At 65.6% G+C, this 18,525-nt stretch overlaps 1 protein-coding gene across 1 annotated transcript in view; it reads right to left on the reverse strand.

Annotated features, from left to right (window-relative positions):
* The window catches only part of mapk15 (mitogen-activated protein kinase 15), a 687,990-nt gene that overhangs the window by 631,505 nt on the left and 37,960 nt on the right, over nucleotides 1-18,525 (reverse strand).

Below are 18,525 nucleotides of genomic sequence, written 5' to 3' on the forward strand. Positions count from 1 at the left end.
GGACTGGTTGCGAGGGGACTGGGTGCGAGGGGACTGGGTGCGAGGGGACTGGGTGCGAGGAGACTGGGTGTGAGGGGACTGGGTGTGAGGGGACTGGGTGTGAGGGGACTGGGTGTGAGGGGACAGGGTGTGAGGGGACTGGGTGTGAGGGGACAGGGTGTGAGGGGACTGGGTGTGAGAGGACTGGGTGTGAGGGGACTGGGTGTGAGGGGACTGGGTGTGAGGGGACTGGGTGTGAGGGGACTGGGTGTGAGGGGACTGGGTGCGAGGGGACTGGGTGTGAGGAGACTGGGTGTGAGGGGACTGGGTGTGAGGGGACTGGGTGTGAGGGGACTGGGTGTGAGGGGACAGGGTGTGAGGGGACAGGGTGTGAGGGGACTGGGTGTGAGGGGACTGGGTGTGAGGGGACTGGGTGTGAGGGGACTGGGTGTGAGGGGACTGGGTGTGAGGAGACTGAGTGTGAGGGGATTGGGTGTGAGGGGACTGGGTGTGAGGGGACTGGGTGTGAGGGGACTGGGTGTGAGGGGACTGGGTGTGAGGGGACTGGGTGTGAGGGGACTGGGTGTGACCGGCTGGGTGTGAGGGCACTGGGTGTGAGGGGACTGGGTGTGAGGAGACTGGGTGTGAGGGGACTGGGTGTGAGGAGACTGGGTGTGAGGGCACTGGGTGTGAGGAGACTGGGCACGAGGAGGCTGGGCGCGAGGAGACTGGGTGTGAGGGCACTGGGTGTGATGAGACTGGGTGTGAGGGGACTGGGTGTGACCGGCTGGGTGTGAGGGCACTGGGTGTGAGGGGGCTGAGTGTGAGGAGACTGGGTGTGAGGGGACTGGGTGTGAGGAGGCTGGGTGTGAGGGGACTGGGTGTGAGGGGACTGGGTGTGAGGGGACTGGGTGTGACCGGCTGGGTGTGAGGGCACTGGGTGTGAGGGGACTGGGTGTGAGGAGACTGGGTGTGAGGGGACTGGGTGTGAGGAGACTGGGTGTGAGGGCACTGGGTGTGAGGAGACTGGGCACGAGGAGGCTGGGCGCGAGGAGACTGGGTGTGAGGGCACTGGGTGTGAGGAGACTGGGTGTGAGGGGACTGGGTGTGACCGGCTGGGTGTGAGGGCACTGGGTGTGAGGGGGCTGAGTGTGAGGAGACTGGGTGTGAGGGGACTGGGTGTGAGGAGGCTGGGTGTGAGGGGACTGGGTGTGAGGGGACTGGGTGTGAGGGGACTGGGTGTGAGGAGACTGGGTGTGAGGGGACTGGGTGTGAGGGGACTGGGTGTGAGGAGGCTGGGTGTGAGGGGACTGGGTGTGAGGGGACTGGGTGTGAGGGGACTGGGTGTGAGCGGACTGGGTGTGAGCGGACTGGGTGTGAGCGGACTGGGTGTGAGGGGACTGGGTGTGAGGGGACTGGGTGTGAGGAGGCTGGGAGTGAGGGGACTGGGTGTGAGGGGACAGGGTGTGAGGGGACTGGGTGTGAGGGGACAGGGTGTGAGGGGACTGGGTGTGAGAGGACTGGGTGTGAGGGGACTGGGTGTGAGGGGACTGGGTGTGAGGGGACTGGGTGTGAGGGGACTGGGTGTGAGGGGACTGGGTGTGAGGGGACTGGGTGTGAGGGGACTGGGTGTGAGGGGACTGGGTGTGAGGGGACTGGGTGTGAGGGGACAGGGTGTGAGGGGACTGGATGTGAGAGGACTGGGTGTGAGGGGACTGGGTGTGAGGGGACTGGGTGTGAGGGGACTGGGTGTGAGGGGACTGGGTGTGAGGAGACTGAGTGTGAGGGGACTGGGTGTGAGGGGCCAGGGTGTGAGGGGACTGGGTGTGAGGGGACTGGGTGTGAGGGGACTGGGTGTGAGGGGACTGGGTGTGAGGGGACTGGGTGTGAGGGGACTGGGTGTGAGGGGACTGGGTGTGACCGGCTGGGTGTGAAGGCACTGGGTGTGAGGGGACTGGGTGTGAGGAGACTGGGTGTGAGGGGACTGGGTGAGAGGAGACTGGGTGTGAGGGCACTGGGTGTGAGGAGACTGGGCACGAGGAGGCTGGGCGCGAGGAGACTGGGTGTGAGGGCACTGGGTGTGAGGAGACTGGGTCTGAGGGGACTGGGTGTGACCGGCTGGGTGTGAGGGCACTGGGTGTGAGGGGGCTGAGTGTGAGGAGACTGGGTGTGAGGGGACTGGGTGTGAGGAGGCTGGGTGTGAGGGGACTGGGTGTGAGGGGACTGGGTGTGAGGGGACTGGGTGTGAGGGGACTGGGTGTGAGTGGACTGGGTGTGAGGGGACTGGGTGTGAGGAGACTGGGTGTGAGGAGACTGGGTGTGAGGGGACTGGGTGTGAGGAGACTGGGTGTGAGGGGACTGGGTGTGAGGGGACAGGGTGTGAGGGGACTGGGTGTGAGGGGACTGGGTGTGAGGAGGCTGGGTGTGAGGGGACTGGGTGTGAGGAGACTGGGTGTGAGGAGACTGGGTGTGAGGAGACTGGGTGTGAGGGGACTGGGTGTGAGGGGACTGGGTGTGAGGAGGCTGGGTGTGAGGGGACTGGGTGTGAGGGGACTGGGTGTGAGCGGACTGGGTGTGAGCGGACTGGGTGTGAGCGGACTGGGTGTGAGGGGACTGGGTGTGAGGAGGCTGGGAGTGAGGGGACTGGGTGTGAGGGGACTGGGTGTGAGGGGACTGGGTGTGAGGGGACTGGGTGTGAGGGGACTGGGTGTGAGCGGACTGGGTGTGAGCGGACTGGGTGTGAGCGGACTGGGTGTGAGCGGACTGGGTGTAAGGGGACTGGGTGTGACCGGCTGGGTGTGAGGGCACTGGGTGTGAGGGGACTGGGCACGAGGAGGCTGGGCGCGAGGAGACTGGGTGTGAGGGCACTGGGTGTGAGGAGACTGGGTGTGAGGGGACTGGGCGTGAGGGCACTGGGTGTGAGGAGACTGGGTGTGAGGAGACTGGGTGTGAGGAGACTGGGTGTGAGGGGACTGGGTGTGAGGGGACTGGGTGTGAGGGGACTGGGTGTGAGGGGACTGGGTGTGAGGGGACTGGGCGTGAGGGCACTGGGTGTGAGGAGACTGGGTGTGAGGAGACTGGGTGTGAGGGGACTGGGTGTGAGGGGACTGGGGGTGAGGGGACTGGGTGTGAGGGGACTGGGTGTGAGGGGACTGGGTGTGAGGAGACTGGGTGTGAGGGGACTGGGTGCGAGGAGACTGGGTGTGAGGGGACTGGGTGCGAGGGGACTGGGTGTGAGGGGACTGGGTGTGAGGGGACTGGGTGTGAGGGGACTGGGTGTGAGGAGACTGGGTGTGAGGGGACAGGGTGTGAGGGGACTGGGTGTGAGGGGACTGGGTGTGAGGGGACTGGGTGTGAGGAGACTGGGTGTGAGGGGACTGGGTGTGTGGAGACTGGGTGCGAGGGGACTGGGTGTGAGGAGGCTGGGTGTGAGCGGACTGGGTGTGAGGAGACTGGGTGTGAGGAGACTGGGTGTGAGGGGACTGGGTGTGAGGGGACTGGGTGTGAGGGGACTGGGTGTGAGGGGACTGGGTGTGAGGAGACTGGGTGTGAGGGGACTGGGTGCGAGGGGACTGGGTGCGAGGAGACTGGGTGTGAGGGGACTGGGTGTGAGGAGACTGGGTGCGAGGGGACTGGGTGCGAGGGGACTGGGTGTGAGGGGACTGGGTGTGAGGGGACTGGGTGTGAGGAGACTGGGTGTGAGGAGACTGGGTGTGAGCGGACTGGGTGTGAGGGGACTGGGTGTGAGCGGACTGGGTGTGAGGGGACTGGGTGTGACCGGCTGGGTGTGAGGGCACTGGGTGTGAGGGGACTGGGCACGAGGAGGCTGGGCGTGAGGAGACTGGGTGTGAGGGCACTGGGTGTGAGGAGACTGGGTGTGAGGGGACTGGGTGTGACCGGCTGGGTGTGAGGGCATTGGGTGTGAGGGGACTGGGCACGAGGAGGCTGGGCGCGAGGAGACTGGGCGTGAGGGCACTGGGTGTGAGGAGACTGGGTGCGAGGGGACTGGGTGTGAGGAGACTGGGTGTGAGGGGACTGGGTGCGAGGGGACTGGGTGCGAGGGGACTGGGTGTGAGGAGACTGGGTGTGAGGGCACTGGGTGTGAGCGGACTGGGTGTGAGGGGACTGGGTGTGAGGAGACTGGGTGTGAGGAGACTGGGTGTGAGGGGACTGGGTGTGAGGAGGCTGGGTGTGAGGAGGCTGGGTGTGAGGGGACTGGGTGTGAGGGGACTGGGCATGAGGAGGCTGGGTGTGAGGGGACTGGGTGTGAGGGGACTGGGTGTGAGGGGACTGGGTGTGAGGGGACTGGGTGTGAGGAGACTGGGTGTGAGGGGACTGGGTGTGAGGAGACTGGGTGTGAGGGGACTGGGTGTGAGGGGACTGGGTGTGAGGGGACTGGGTGTGAGGAGACTGGGTGTGAGGGGACTGGGTGTGAGGGGACTGGGTGTGAGGGGACTGGGCATGAGGAGGCTGGGTCTGAGGGGACTGGGTGTGAGGGGACTGGGTGTGAGGGGACTGGGTGTGAGGGGACTGGGTGTGAGGAGACTGGGTGTGAGGGGACTGGGTGTGAGGAGACTGGGTGTGAGGGGACTGGGTGTGAGGGGACTGGGTGTGAGGGGACTGGGTGTGAGGAGACTGGGTGTGAGGGGACTGGGTGTGAGGGGACTGGGTGTGAGGAGACTGGGTGTGAGGAGACTTAGTGTGAGGAGACTGGGTGTGAGGAGACTGGGTGTGAGGGGACTGGGTGTGAGGGGACTGGGTGTGAGGAGACTGGGTGTGAGGAGGCTGGGTGTGAGGGGACTGGGTGTGAGGGGACTGGGTGTGAGGGGACTGGGTGTGAGGGGACTGGGTGTGAGGGGACTGGGTGTGAGGGGACTGGGTGTGAGGGGACTGGGTGTGAGGAGACTGGGTGTGAGGGGACTGGGTGCGAGGAGACTGGGTGCGAGGGGACTGGGTGTGAGGGGACTGGGTGTGAGGGGACTGGGTGAGAGGGGACTGGGTGTGAGGGGACTGGGTGTGAGGAGACTGGGTGTGAGGGGACTGGGTGCGAGGAGACTGGGTGCGAGGGGACTGGGTGTGAGGGGACTGGGTGTGAGGGGACTGGGTGTGAGGAGACTGGGTGTGAGGAGACTGGGTGTGAGGGGACTGGGTGTGAGGAGACTGGGTGTGAGGGGACTGGGTGCGAGGGGACTGGGTGCGAGGGGACTGGGTGTGAGGGGACTGGGTGTGAGGGGACTGGGTGTGAGGGGACTGGGTGTGAGGAGACTGGGTGTGAGGAGACTGGGTGTGAGCGGACTGGGTGTGAGGGGACTGGGTGTGAGGGGACTGGGTGTGAGGGGACTGGGTGTGAGGGGACTGGGTGTGAGGAGACTGGGTGTGAGCGGACTGGGTGTGAGCGGACTGGGTGTGAGGGGACTGGGTGTGAGGGGACTGGGTGTGAGGGGACTGGGTGTGAGTAGACTGTGTGAGGGGACTGGGTGTGAGGGGACTGGGTGTGAGGGGACTGGGTGTGAGGGGACTGGGTGTGAGGAGACTGGGTGTGAGGAGACTGGGTGTGAGGAGACTGGGTGTGAGGAGACTGGGTGTCAGGGGACTGGGTGTGAGGAGACTGGGTGTGAGGAGGCTGGGTGTGAGGGGACTGGGTGTGAGGGGACTGGGTGTGAGGGGAATGGGTGCGAGGGGACTGGGTGTGAGGGGACTGGGTGTGAGGGGACTGGGTGTGAGGAGACTGGGTGTGAGGAGACTGGGTGTGAGGGGACTGGGTGTGAGGGGACTGGGTGTGAGGGGACTGGGTGTGAGGGGACTGGGTGTGAGGAGACTGGGTGTGAGGGGACTGGGTGTGAGGGGACTGGGTGTGAGGGGACTGGGCATGAGGAGGCTGGGTCTGAGGGGACTGGGTGTGAGGGAACTGGGTGTGAGGGGACTGGGTGTGAGGGGACTGGGTGTGAGGGGACTGGGTGTGAGGAGACTGGGTGTGAGGGGACTGGGTGTGAGGAGACTGGGTGTGAGGGGACTGGGTGTGAGGGGACTGGGTGTGAGGGGACTGGGTGTGAGGAGACTGGGTGTGAGGGGACTGGGTGTGTGGAGACTGGGTGCGAGGGGACTGGGTGTGAGGAGGCTGGGTGTGAGCGGACTGGGTGTGAGGAGACTGGGTGTGAGGAGACTGGGTGTGAGGGGACTGGGTGTGAGGGGACTGGGTGTGAGGGGACTGGGTGTGAGGGGACTGGGTGTGAGGAGACTGGGTGTGAGGGGACTGGGTGCGAGGGGACTGGGTGCGAGGAGACTGGGTGTGAGGGGACTGGGTGTGAGGAGACTGGGTGCGAGGGGACTGGGTGCGAGGGGACTGGGTGTGAGGGGACTGGGTGTGAGGGGACTGGGTGTGAGGAGACTGGGTGTGAGGAGACTGGGTGTGAGCGGACTGGGTGTGAGGGGACTGGGTGTGAGCGGACTGGGTGTGAGGGGACTGGGTGTGACCGGCTGGGTGTGAGGGCACTGGGTGTGAGGGGACTGGGCACGAGGAGGCTGGGCGTGAGGAGACTGGGTGTGAGGGCACTGGGTGTGAGGAGACTGGGTGTGAGGGGACTGGGTGTGACCGGCTGGGTGTGAGGGCATTGGGTGTGAGGGGACTGGGCACGAGGAGGCTGGGCGCGAGGAGACTGGGCGTGAGGGCACTGGGTGTGAGGAGACTGGGTGCGAGGGGACTGGGTGTGAGGAGACTGGGTGTGAGGGGACTGGGTGCGAGGGGACTGGGTGCGAGGGGACTGGGTGTGAGGAGACTGGGTGTGAGGGCACTGGGTGTGAGCGGACTGGGTGTGAGGGGACTGGGTGTGAGGAGACTGGGTGTGAGGAGACTGGGTGTGAGGGGACTGGGTGTGAGGAGGCTGGGTGTGAGGAGGCTGGGTGTGAGGGGACTGGGTGTGAGGGGACTGGGCATGAGGAGGCTGGGTGTGAGGGGACTGGGTGTGAGGGGACTGGGTGTGACCGGCTGGGTGTGAGGGCACTGGGTGTGAGGGGACTGGGCACGAGGAGGCTGGGCGTGAGGAGACTGGGTGTGAGGGCACTGGGTGTGAGGAGACTGGGTGTGAGGGGACTGGGTGTGACCGGCTGGGTGTGAGGGCATTGGGTGTGAGGGGACTGGGCACGAGGAGGCTGGGCGCGAGGAGACTGGGCGTGAGGGCACTGGGTGTGAGGAGACTGGGTGCGAGGGGACTGGGTGTGAGGAGACTGGGTGTGAGGGGACTGGGTGCGAGGGGACTGGGTGCGAGGGGACTGGGTGTGAGGAGACTGGGTGTGAGGGCACTGGGTGTGAGCGGACTGGGTGTGAGGGGACTGGGTGTGAGGAGACTGGGTGTGAGGAGACTGGGTGTGAGGGGACTGGGTGTGAGGAGGCTGGGTGTGAGGAGGCTGGGTGTGAGGGGACTGGGTGTGAGGGGACTGGGCATGAGGAGGCTGGGTGTGAGGGGACTGGGTGTGAGGGGACTGGGTGTGAGGGGACTGGGTGTGAGGGGACTGGGTGTGAGGAGACTGGGTGTGAGGGGACTGGGTGTGAGGAGACTGGGTGTGAGGGGACTGGGTGTGAGGGGACTGGGTGTGAGGGGACTGGGTGTGAGGAGACTGGGTGTGAGGGGACTGGGTGTGAGGGGACTGGGTGTGAGGGGACTGGGCATGAGGAGGCTGGGTCTGAGGGGACTGGGTGTGAGGGGACTGGGTGTGAGGGGACTGGGTGTGAGGGGACTGGGTGTGAGGGGACTGGGTGTGAGGAGACTGGGTGTGAGGGGACTGGGTGTGAGGAGACTGGGTGTGAGGGGACTGGGTGTGAGGGGACTGGGTGTGAGGGGACTGGGTGTGAGGAGACTGGGTGTGAGGGGACTGGGTGTGAGGGGACTGGGTGTGAGGAGACTGGGTGTGAGGAGACTTAGTGTGAGGAGACTGGGTGTGAGGAGACTGGGTGTGAGGGGACTGGGTGTGAGGGGACTGGGTGTGAGGAGACTGGGTGTGAGGAGGCTGGGTGTGAGGGGACTGGGTGTGAGGGGACTGGGTGTGAGGGGACTGGGTGTGAGGGGACTGGGTGTGAGGGGACTGGGTGTGAGGGGACTGGGTGTGAGGGGACTGGGTGTGAGGAGACTGGGTGTGAGGGGACTGGGTGCGAGGAGACTGGGTGCGAGGGGACTGGGTGTGAGGAGACTGGGTGTGAGGGGACTGGGTGTGAGGGGACTGGGTGAGAGGGGACTGGGTGTGAGGGGACTGGGTGTGAGGAGACTGGGTGTGAGGGGACTGGGTGCGAGGAGACTGGGTGCGAGGGGACTGGGTGTGAGGGGACTGGGTGTGAGGGGACTGGGTGTGAGGAGACTGGGTGTGAGGAGACTGGGTGTGAGGGGACTGGGTGTGAGGAGACTGGGTGTGAGGGGACTGGGTGCGAGGGGACTGGGTGCGAGGGGACTGGGTGTGAGGGGACTGGGTGTGAGGGGACTGGGTGTGAGGAGACTGGGTGTGAGGGGACTGGGTGTGAGGGGACTGGGTGTGAGGGGACTGGGTGTGAGGGGACTGGGTGTGAGGGGACTGGGTGTGAGGAGACTGGGTGTGAGCGGACTGGGTGTGAGCGGACTGGGTGTGAGGGGACTGGGTGTGAGGGGACTGGGTGTGAGGGGACTGGGTGTGAGTAGACTGTGTGAGGGGACTGGGTGTGAGGGGACTGGGTGTGAGGGGACTGGGTGTGAGGGGACTGGGTGTGAGGAGACTGGGTGTGAGGAGACTGGGTGTGAGGAGACTGGGTGTCAGGGGACTGGGTGTGAGGAGACTGGGTGTGAGGAGGCTGGGTGTGAGGGGACTGGGTGTGAGGGGACTGGGTGTGAGGGGAATGGGTGCGAGGGGACTGGGTGTGAGGGGACTGGGTGTGAGGGGACTGGGTGTGAGGAGACTGGGTGTGAGGAGACTGGGTGTGAGGGGACTGGGTGTGAGGGGACTGGGTGTGAGGGGACTGGGTGTGAGGGGACTGGGTGTGAGGAGACTGGGTGTGAGGGGACTGGGTGTGAGGGGACTGGGTGTGAGGGGACTGGGCATGAGGAGGCTGGGTCTGAGGGGACTGGGTGTGAGGGAACTGGGTGTGAGGGGACTGGGTGTGAGGGGACTGGGTGTGAGGGGACTGGGTGTGAGGAGACTGGGTGTGAGGGGACTGGGTGTGAGGAGACTGGGTGTGAGGGGACTGGGTGTGAGGGGACTGGGTGTGAGGAGACTGGGTGTGAGGGGACTGGGTGTGAGGGGACTGGGTGTGAGGAGACTGGGTGTGAGGAGACTTAGTGTGAGGAGACTGGGTGTGAGGAGACTGGGTGTGAGGGGACTGGGTGTGAGGGGACTGGGTGTGAGGGGACTGGGTGTGAGGGGACTGGGTGTGAGGAGACTGGGTGTGAGGAGGCTGGGTGTGAGGGGACTGGGTGTGAGGGGACTGGGTGTGAGGGGACTGGGTGTGAGGAGACTGGGTGTGAGGGGACTGGGTGTGAGGGGACTGGGTGTGAGGAGACTGGGTGTGAGGGGACTGGGTGCGAGGAGACTGGGTGCGAGGGGACTGGGTGTGAGGAGACTGGGTGTGAGGGGACTGGGTGTGAGGGGACTGGGTGTGAGGGGACTGGGTGTGAGGGGACTGGGTGTGAGGAGACTGGGTGTGAGGGGACTGGGTGCGAGGAGACTGGGTGCGAGGGGACTGGGTGCGAGGGGACTGGGTGCGAGGGGACTGGGTGTGAGGAGACTGGGTGTGAGGAGACTGGGTGTGAGGGGACTGGGTGTGAGGGGACTGGGTGTGAGGAGACTGGGTGTGAGGAGACTGGGTGTGAGCGGACTGGGTGTGAGGGGACTGGGTGTGAGGGGACTGGGTGTGAGGGGACTGGGTGTGAGGAGACTGGGTGTGAGCGGGCTGGGTGTGAGCGGTCTGGGTGTGAGGGGACTGGGTGTGAGGGGACTGGGTGTGAGGGGACTGGGTGTGAGTAGACTGTGTGAGGGGACTGGGTGTGAGGGGACTGGGTGTGAGGGGACTGGGTGTGAGGAGACTGGGTGTGAGGAGGCTGGGTGTGAGGGGACTGGGTGTGAGGGGACTGGGTGTGAGGGGACTGGGTGTGAGGAGGCTGGGTGTGAAGGGGCTGGGTGTGAGGGGACTGGGTGTGAGGGGACTGGGTGTGAGGGGACTGGGTGTGAGGGGACTGGGTGTGAGGAGACTGGGTGTGAGGGGACTGGGTGTGAGGGGACTGGGTGTGAGGGGACTGGGTGTGAGGGGACTGGGTGTGAGGGGACTGGGTGTGAGGAGACTGGGTGTGAGGAGACTGGGTGTGAGCGGACTGGGTGTGAGGGGACTGGGTGTGAGGGGACTGGGTGTGAGCGGACTGGGTGTGAGGGGACTGGGTGTGAGTGGACTGGGCACGAGGAGGCTGGGCGCGAGGAGGCTGGGCGCGAGGAGACTGGGTGTGAGGGCACTGGGTGTGAGGAGACTGGGTGTGAGGGGACTGGGTGTGACCGGCTGGGTGTGAGGGCATTGGGTGTGAGGGGACTGGGCACGAGGAGGCTGGGCGCGAGGAGACTGGGCGTGAGGGCACTGGGTGTGAGGAGACTGGGTGTGAGGGGACTGGGTGTGAGGAGACTGGGTGTGAAGAGACTGGGTGTGAGGGGACTGGGTGTGAGGGGACTGGGTGTGAGGGGACTGGGTGTGAGCGGACTGGGTGTGAGCGGACTGGGTGTGAGCGGACTGGGTGTGAGCGGACTGGGTGTAAGGGGACTGGGTGTGACCGGCTGGGTGTGAGGGCACTGGGTGTGAGGGGACTGGGCACGAGGAGGCTGGGCGCGAGGAGACTGGGTGTGAGGGCACTGGGTGTGAGGAGACTGGGTGTGAGGGGACTGGGCGTGAGGGCACTGGGTGTGAGGAGACTGGGTGTGAGGAGACTGGGTGTGAGGAGACTGGGTGTGAGGGGACTGGGTGTGAGGGGACTGGGTGTGAGGGGACTGGGTGTGAGGGGACTGGGTGTGAGGGGACTGGGCGTGAGGGCACTGGGTGTGAGGAGACTGGGTGTGAGGAGACTGGGTGTGAGGGGACTGGGTGTGAGGGGACTGGGGGTGAGGGGACTGGGTGCGAGGGGACTGGGTGTGAGGGGACTGGGTGTGAGGAGACTGGGTGTGAGGGGACTGGGTGCGAGGAGACTGGGTGTGAGGGGACTGGGTGCGAGGGGACTGGGTGTGAGGGGACTGGGTGTGAGGGGACTGGGTGTGAGGGGACTGGGTGTGAGGAGACTGGGTGTGAGGGGACAGGGTGTGAGGGGACTGGGTGTGAGGGGACTGGGTGTGAGGGGACTGGGTGTGAGGAGACTGGGTGTGAGGGGACTGGGTGTGTGGAGACTGGGTGCGAGGGGACTGGGTGTGAGGAGGCTGGGTGTGAGCGGACTGGGTGTGAGGAGACTGGGTGTGAGGAGACTGGGTGTGAGGGGACTGGGTGTGAGGGGACTGGGTGTGAGGGGACTGGGTGTGAGGGGACTGGGTGTGAGGAGACTGGGTGTGAGGGGACTGGGTGCGAGGGGACTGGGTGTGAGGAGACTGGGTGTGAGGGGACTGGGTGTGAGGAGACTGGGTGCGAGGGGACTGGGTGCGAGGGGACTGGGTGTGAGGGGACTGGGTGTGAGGGGACTGGGTGTGAGGAGACTGGGTGTGAGGAGACTGGGTGTGAGCGGACTGGGTGTGAGGGGACTGGGTGTGAGCGGACTGGGTGTGAGGGGACTGGGTGTGACCGGCTGGGTGTGAGGGCACTGGGTGTGAGGGGACTGGGCACGAGGAGGCTGGGCGTGAGGAGACTGGGTGTGAGGGCACTGGGTGTGAGGAGACTGGGTGTGAGGGGACTGGGTGTGACCGGCTGGGTGTGAGGGCATTGGGTGTGAGGGGACTGGGCACGAGGAGGCTGGGCGCGAGGAGACTGGGCGTGAGGGCACTGGGTGTGAGGAGACTGGGTGCGAGGGGACTGGGTGTGAGGAGACTGGGTGTGAGGGGACTGGGTGCGAGGGGACTGGGTGCGAGGGGACTGGGTGTGAGGAGACTGGGTGTGAGGGCACTGGGTGTGAGCGGACTGGGTGTGAGGGGACTGGGTGTGAGGAGACTGGGTGTGAGGAGACTGGGTGTGAGGGGACTGGGTGTGAGGAGGCTGGGTGTGAGGAGGCTGGGTGTGAGGGGACTGGGTGTGAGGGGACTGGGCATGAGGAGGCTGGGCGTGAGGGGACTGGGTGTGAGGGGACTGGGTGTGACCGGCTGGGTGTGAGGGCACTGGGTGTGAGGGGACTGGGCACGAGGAGGCTGGGCGTGAGGAGACTGGGTGTGAGGGCACTGGGTGTGAGGAGACTGGGTGTGAGGGGACTGGGTGTGAGGGGACTGGGTGTGACCGGCTGGGTGTGAGGGCATTGGGTGTGAGGGGACTGGGCACGAGGAGGCTGGGCGCGAGGAGACTGGGCGTGAGGGCACTGGGTGTGAGGAGACTGGGTGCGAGGGGACTGGGTGTGAGGAGACTGGGTGTGAGGGGACTGGGTGCGAGGGGACTGGGTGCGAGGGGACTGGGTGTGAGGAGACTGGGTGTGAGGGCACTGGGTGTGAGCGGACTGGGTGTGAGGGGACTGGGTGTGAGGGGACTGGGTGTGAGGAGACTGGGTGTGAGGGGACTGGGTGTGAGGGGACTGGGTGTGAGGAGGCTGGGTGTGAGGAGACTGGGTGTCAGGGGACTGGGTGTGAGGAGACTGGGTGTGAGGAGGCTGGGTGTGAGGGGACTGGGTGTGAGGGGACTGGGTGTGAGGGGAATGGGTGCGAGGGGACTGGGTGTGAGGGGACTGGGTGTGAGGGGACTGGGTGTGAGGAGACTGGGTGTGAGGAGACTGGGTGTGAGGGGACTGGGTGTGAGGGGACTGGGTGTGAGGGGACTGGGTGTGAGGGGACTGGGTGTGAGGAGACTGGGTGTGAGGGGACTGGGTGTGAGGGGACTGGGTGTGAGGGGACTGGGCATGAGGAGGCTGGGTCTGAGGGGACTGGGTGTGAGGGAACTGGGTGTGAGGGGACTGGGTGTGAGGGGACTGGGTGTGAGGGGACTGGGTGTGAGGGGACTGGGTGTGAGGAGACTGGGTGTGAGGGGACTGGGTGTGAGGAGACTGGGTGTGAGGGGACTGGGTGTGAGGGGACTGGGTGTGAGGAGACTGGGTGTGAGGGGACTGGGTGTGAGGGGACTGGGTGTGAGGAGACTGGGTGTGAGGAGACTTAGTGTGAGGAGACTGGGTGTGAGGAGACTGGGTGTGAGGGGACTGGGTGTGAGGGGACTGGGTGTGAGGGGACTGGGTGTGAGGGGACTGGGTGTGAGGAGGCTGGGTGTGAGGAGGCTGGGTGTGAGGGGACTGGGTGTGAGGGGACTGGGTGTGAGGGGACTGGGTGTGAGGAGACTGGGTGTGAGGGGACTGGGTGTGAGGGGACTGGGTGTGAGGAGACTGGGTGCGAGGAGACTGGGTGCGAGGAGACTGGGTGCGAGGGGACTGGGTGTGAGGAGACTGGGTGTGAGGGGACTGGGTGTGAGGGGACTGGGTGTGAGGGGACTGGGTGTGAGGGGACTGGGTGTGAGGAGACTGGGTGCGAGGGGACTGGGTGCGAGGAGACTGGGTGCGAGGGGACTGGGTGCGAGGGGACTGGGTGTGAGGGGACTGGGTGTGAGGAGACTGGGTGTGAGGAGACTGGGTGTGAGGGGACTGGGTGTGAGGAGACTGGGTGTGAGGGGACTGGGTGCGAGGGGACTGGGTGTGAGGGGACTGGGTGTGAGGGGACTGGGTGTGAGGGGACTGGGTGTGAGGAGACTGGGTGTGAGGAGACTGGGTGTGAGCGGACTGGGTGTGAGGGGACTGGGTGTGAGGGGACTGGGTGTGAGGGGACTGGGTGTGAGGAGACTGGGTGTGAGCGGACTGGGTGTGAGCGGTCTGGGTGTGAGGGGACTGGGTGTGAGGGGACTGGGTGTGAGGGGACTGGGTGTGAGTAGACTGTGTGAGGGGACTGGGTGTGAGGGGACTGGGTGTGAGGGGACTGGGTGTGAGGGGACTGGGTGTGAGGAGGCTGGGTGTGAGGAGACTGGGTGTCAGGGGACTGGGTGTGAGGAGACTGGGTGTGAGGAGGCTGGGTGTGAGGGGACTGGGTGTGAGGGGACTGGGTGTGAGGGGACTGGGTGTGAGGAGGCTGGGTGTGAAGGGGCTGGGTGTGAGGGGACTGGGTGTGAGGGGACTGGGTGTGAGGGGACTGGGTGTGAGGGGACTGGGTGTGAGGAGACTGGGTGTGAGGGGACTGGGTGTGAGGGGACTGGGTGTGAGGGGACTGGGTGTGAGGGGACTGGGTGTGAGGGGACTGGGTGTGAGGAGACTGGGTGTGAGGAGACTGGGTGTGAGCGGACTGGGTGTGAGGGGACTGGGTGTGAGGGGACTGGGTGTGAGCGGACTGGGTGTGAGGGGACTGGGTGTGAGTGGACTGGGCACGAGGAGGCTGGGCGCGAGGAGGCTGGGCGCGAGGAGACTGGGTGTGAGGGCACTGGGTGTGAGGAGACTGGGTGTGAGGGGACTGGGTGTGACCGGCTGGGTGTGAGGGCATTGGGTGTGAGGGGACTGGGCACGAGGAGGCTGGGCGCGAGGAGACTGGGCGTGAGGGCACTGGGTGTGAGGAGACTGGGTGTGAGGGGACTGGGTGTGAGGAGACTGGGTGTGAAGAGACTGGGTGTGAGCGGACTGGGTGTGAGGGGATTGGGTGTGAGGAGACTGGGTGTGAGGAGACTGGGTGTGAGGGGACTGGTGTGAGGAGGCTGGGTGTGAGGAGGCTGGGTGTGAGGGGACTGGGTGTGAGGGGACTGGGTCTGAGGGGACTGGGTGTGAGGGGACTGGGTGTGAGGGGACTGGGTGTGAGGGGACTGGGTGTGAGGGGACTGGGTGTGAGGGGACTGGGTGTGAGGGGACTGGGTGTGAGGAGACTGGGTGTGAGGAGACTGGGTGTGAGGGGACTGGGTGTGAGGGGACTGGGTGTGAGGAGACTGGGTGTGAGGAGACTGGGTGTGAGCGGACTGGGTGTGAGGAGACTGGGTGTGAGGGGACTGGGTGTGAGGAGACTGGGTGTGAGGAGACTGGGTGTGAGGAGACTGGGTGTGAGGGGACTGGGTGTGAGGGGACTGGGTGTGAGGAGACTGGGTGTGAGGAGACTGGGTGTGAGGAGACTGGGTGTGAGGGGACTGGGTGCGAGGGGACTGGGTGTGAGGAGACTGGGTGTGAGGGGACTGGGTGTGAGGAGACTGGGTGCGAGGGGACTGGGTGCGAGGGGACTGGGTGCGAGGGGACTGGGTGTGAGGGGACTGGGTGTGAGGGGACTGGGTGTGAGGGGACTGGGTGTGAGGAGACTGGGTGTGAGGGGACTGGGTGTGAGGGGACTGGGTGTGAGGGGACTGGGTGTGAGGAGACTGGGTGTGAGGGGACTGGGTGCGAGGGGACTGGGTGTGAGGGGACTGGGTGTGAGGGGACTGGGTGTGAGGGGACTGGGTGTGAGGAGACTGGGTGCGAGGGGACTGGGTGTGAGGGGACTGGGTGTGAGGGGACTGGGTGTGAGGAGGCTGGGTGTGAGCGGACTGGGTGTGAGGAGACTGGGTGTGAGGAGACTGGGTGTGAGGAGACTGGGTGTGAGGAGACTGGGTGTGAGGGGACTGGGTGCGAGGGGACTGGGTGTGAGGAGACTGGGTGTGAGGGGACTGGGTGTGAGGAGACTGGGTGCGAGAAAACTGGGTGCGAGGGGACTGGGTGTGAGGGGACTGGGTGTGAGGGGACTGGGTGTGAGGGGACTGGGTGTGAGGAGACTGGGTGTGAGGGGACTGGGTGTGAGGGGACTGGGTGTGAGGAGACTGGGTGTGAGCGGACTGGGTGTGAGGGGACTGGGTGTGAGGAGACTGGGTGCGAGGGGACTGGGTGTGAGGGGACTGGGTGCGAGGGCACTGGGTGTGAGGGGACTGGGTGTGAGCGGACTGGGTGTGAGTGGACTGGGTGTGAGGGGACTGGGTGTGAGGGGACTGGGTGTGAGGGGACTGGGTGTGAGGGGACTGGGTGTGAGGAGACTGGGTGTGAGGGGACTGGGTGCGAGGGGACTGGGTGTGAGGGGACTGGGTGTGAGGGGACTGGGTGCGAGGGGACTGGGTGTGAGGGGACTGGGTGCGAGGGGACTGGGTGTGAGGAGACTGGGTGTGAGGAGACTGGGTGTGAGCGGAATGGGTGTGAGGGGACTGGGTGTGAGGGGACTGGGTGTGAGGGGACTGGGTGTGAGGGGACTGGGTGTGAGGAGACTGGGTGTGAGGAGACTGGGTGTGAGCGGACTGGGTGTGAGGGGACTGGGTGTGAGGGGACTGGGTGTGAGGGGACTGGGTGTGAGTAGACTGTGTGAGGGGACTGGGTGTGAGGGGACTGGGTGTGAGGGGACTGGGTGTGAGGAGACTGGGTGTCAGGGGACTGGGTGTGAGGAGACTGGGTGTGAGGAGGCTGGGTGTGAGGGGACTGGGTGTGAGGGGACTGGGTGTGAGGAGGCTGGGTGTGAAGGGACTGGGTGTGAGGGAACTGGGTGTGAGGGGACTGGGTGTGAGGAGACTGGGTGTGAGGGGACTGGGTGTGAGGGGACTGGGTGTGAGGGGACTGGGTGTGAGGGGACTGGGTGTGAGGGGACTGGGTGTGAGTAGACTGTGTGAGGGGACTGGGTGTGAGGGGACTGGGTGTGAAGGGACTGGGTGTGAGGAGACTGGGTGTGAAGGGACTGGGTGTGAGGGGACTGGGTGTGAGGTGACTGGGTGTGAGGGGACTGGGTGTGAGGGGACTGGGTGTGAGGAGACTGGGTGTGAGGGGACTGAGTGTGAAGGGACTGAGTGTGAAGGGACTGGGTGTGAGGGGACTGCGTGTGAGGGGACTGCGTGTGAGGGGACTGGGTGGGAAGGGACTGGGTGTGAGGGGACTGGGTGTGAGGAGGCTGGGTGTGAGCGGACTGGGTGTGAGGAGACTGGGTGTGAGGAGACTGGGTGTGAGGGGACTGGGTGCGAGGGGACTGGGTGTGAGGAGACTGGGTGTGAGGGGACTGGGTGTGAGGAGACTGGGTGCGAGGGGACTGGGTGTGAGGGGACTGGGTGTGAGGGGACTGGGTGTGAGGGGACTGGGTGTGAGGGGACTGGGTGTGAGGGGACTGGGTGTGAGCGGACTGGGTGTGAGGGGACTGGGTGTGAGGGGACTGGGTGTGAGGGGACTGGGTGTGAGGAGACTGGGTGTGAGCGGACTGGGTGTGAGGGGACTGGGCGTGAGGAGACTGGGTGCGAGGAGACTGGGTGCGAGGGGACTGGGTGCGAGGGGACTGGGTGCGAGGGCACTGGGTGTGAGGGGACTGGGTGTGAGCGGACTGGGTGTGAGCGGACTGGGTGTGAGGGGACTGGGTGTGAGGGGACTGGGTGTGAGGGGACTGGGTGTGAGGGGACTGGGTGTGAGGAGACTGGGTGTGAGGGGACTGGGTGAGAGGGGACTGGGTGTGAGGGGACTGGGTGCGAGGGGACTGGGTGTGAGGGGACTGGGTGTGAGGGGACTGGGTGTGAGGGGACTGGGTGTGAGGAGACTGGGTGTGAGGAGACTGGGTGTGAGCGGAATGGGTGAGAGGGGACTGGGTGTGAGGGGACTGGGTGTGAGGGGACTGGGTGTGAGTAGACTGTGTGAGGGGACTGGGTGTGAGGGGACTGGGTGTGAGGGGACTGGGTGTGAGGAGACTGGGTGTCAGGGGACTGGGTGTGAGGAGACTGGGTGTGAGGAGGCTGGGTGTGAGGGGACTGGGTGTGAGGGGACTGGGTGTGAGGAGGCTGGGTGTGAAGGGACTGGGTGTGAGGGGACTGGGTGTGAGGGGACTGGGTGTGAGGAGACTGGGTGTGAGGGGACTGGGTGTGAGGGGACTGGGTGTGAGGGGACTGGGTGTGTGGGGACTGGGTGTGAGGGGACTGGGTGTGAGTAGACTGTGTGAGGGGACTGGGTGTGAGGGGACTGGGTGTGAGGGGACTGGGTGTGAGGAGACTGGGTGTGAGGGGACTGGGTGTGAGGAGACTGGGTGTGAGGGGACTGGGTGTGAAGGGACTGGGTGTGAGGGGACTGGGTGTGAGGTGACTGGGTGTGAGGGGACTGGGTGTGAGGGGACTGGGTGTGAGGAGACTGGGTGTCAGGGGACTGGGTGTGAGGAGACTGGGTGTGAGGAGGCTGGGTGTGAGGGGACTGGGTGTGAGGGGACTGGGTGTGAGGAGGCTGGGTGTGAAGGGACTGGGTGTGAGGGAACTGGGTGTGAGGGGACTGGGTGTGAGGAGACTGGGTGTGAGGGGACTGGGTGTGAGGGGACTGGGTGTGAGGGGACTGGGTGTGAGGGGACTGGGTGTGAGGGGACTGGGTGTGAGTAGACTGTGTGAGGGGACTGGGTGTGAGGGGACTGGGTGTGAAGGGACTGGGTGTGAGGAGACTGGGTGTGAGGGGACTGGGT

The sequence above is a fragment of the Scyliorhinus torazame genome, chromosome 6, assembly GCF_047496885.1.
Source record: "Scyliorhinus torazame isolate Kashiwa2021f chromosome 6, sScyTor2.1, whole genome shotgun sequence".
Classification (NCBI taxonomy): domain Eukaryota; kingdom Metazoa; phylum Chordata; class Chondrichthyes; order Carcharhiniformes; family Scyliorhinidae; genus Scyliorhinus; species Scyliorhinus torazame.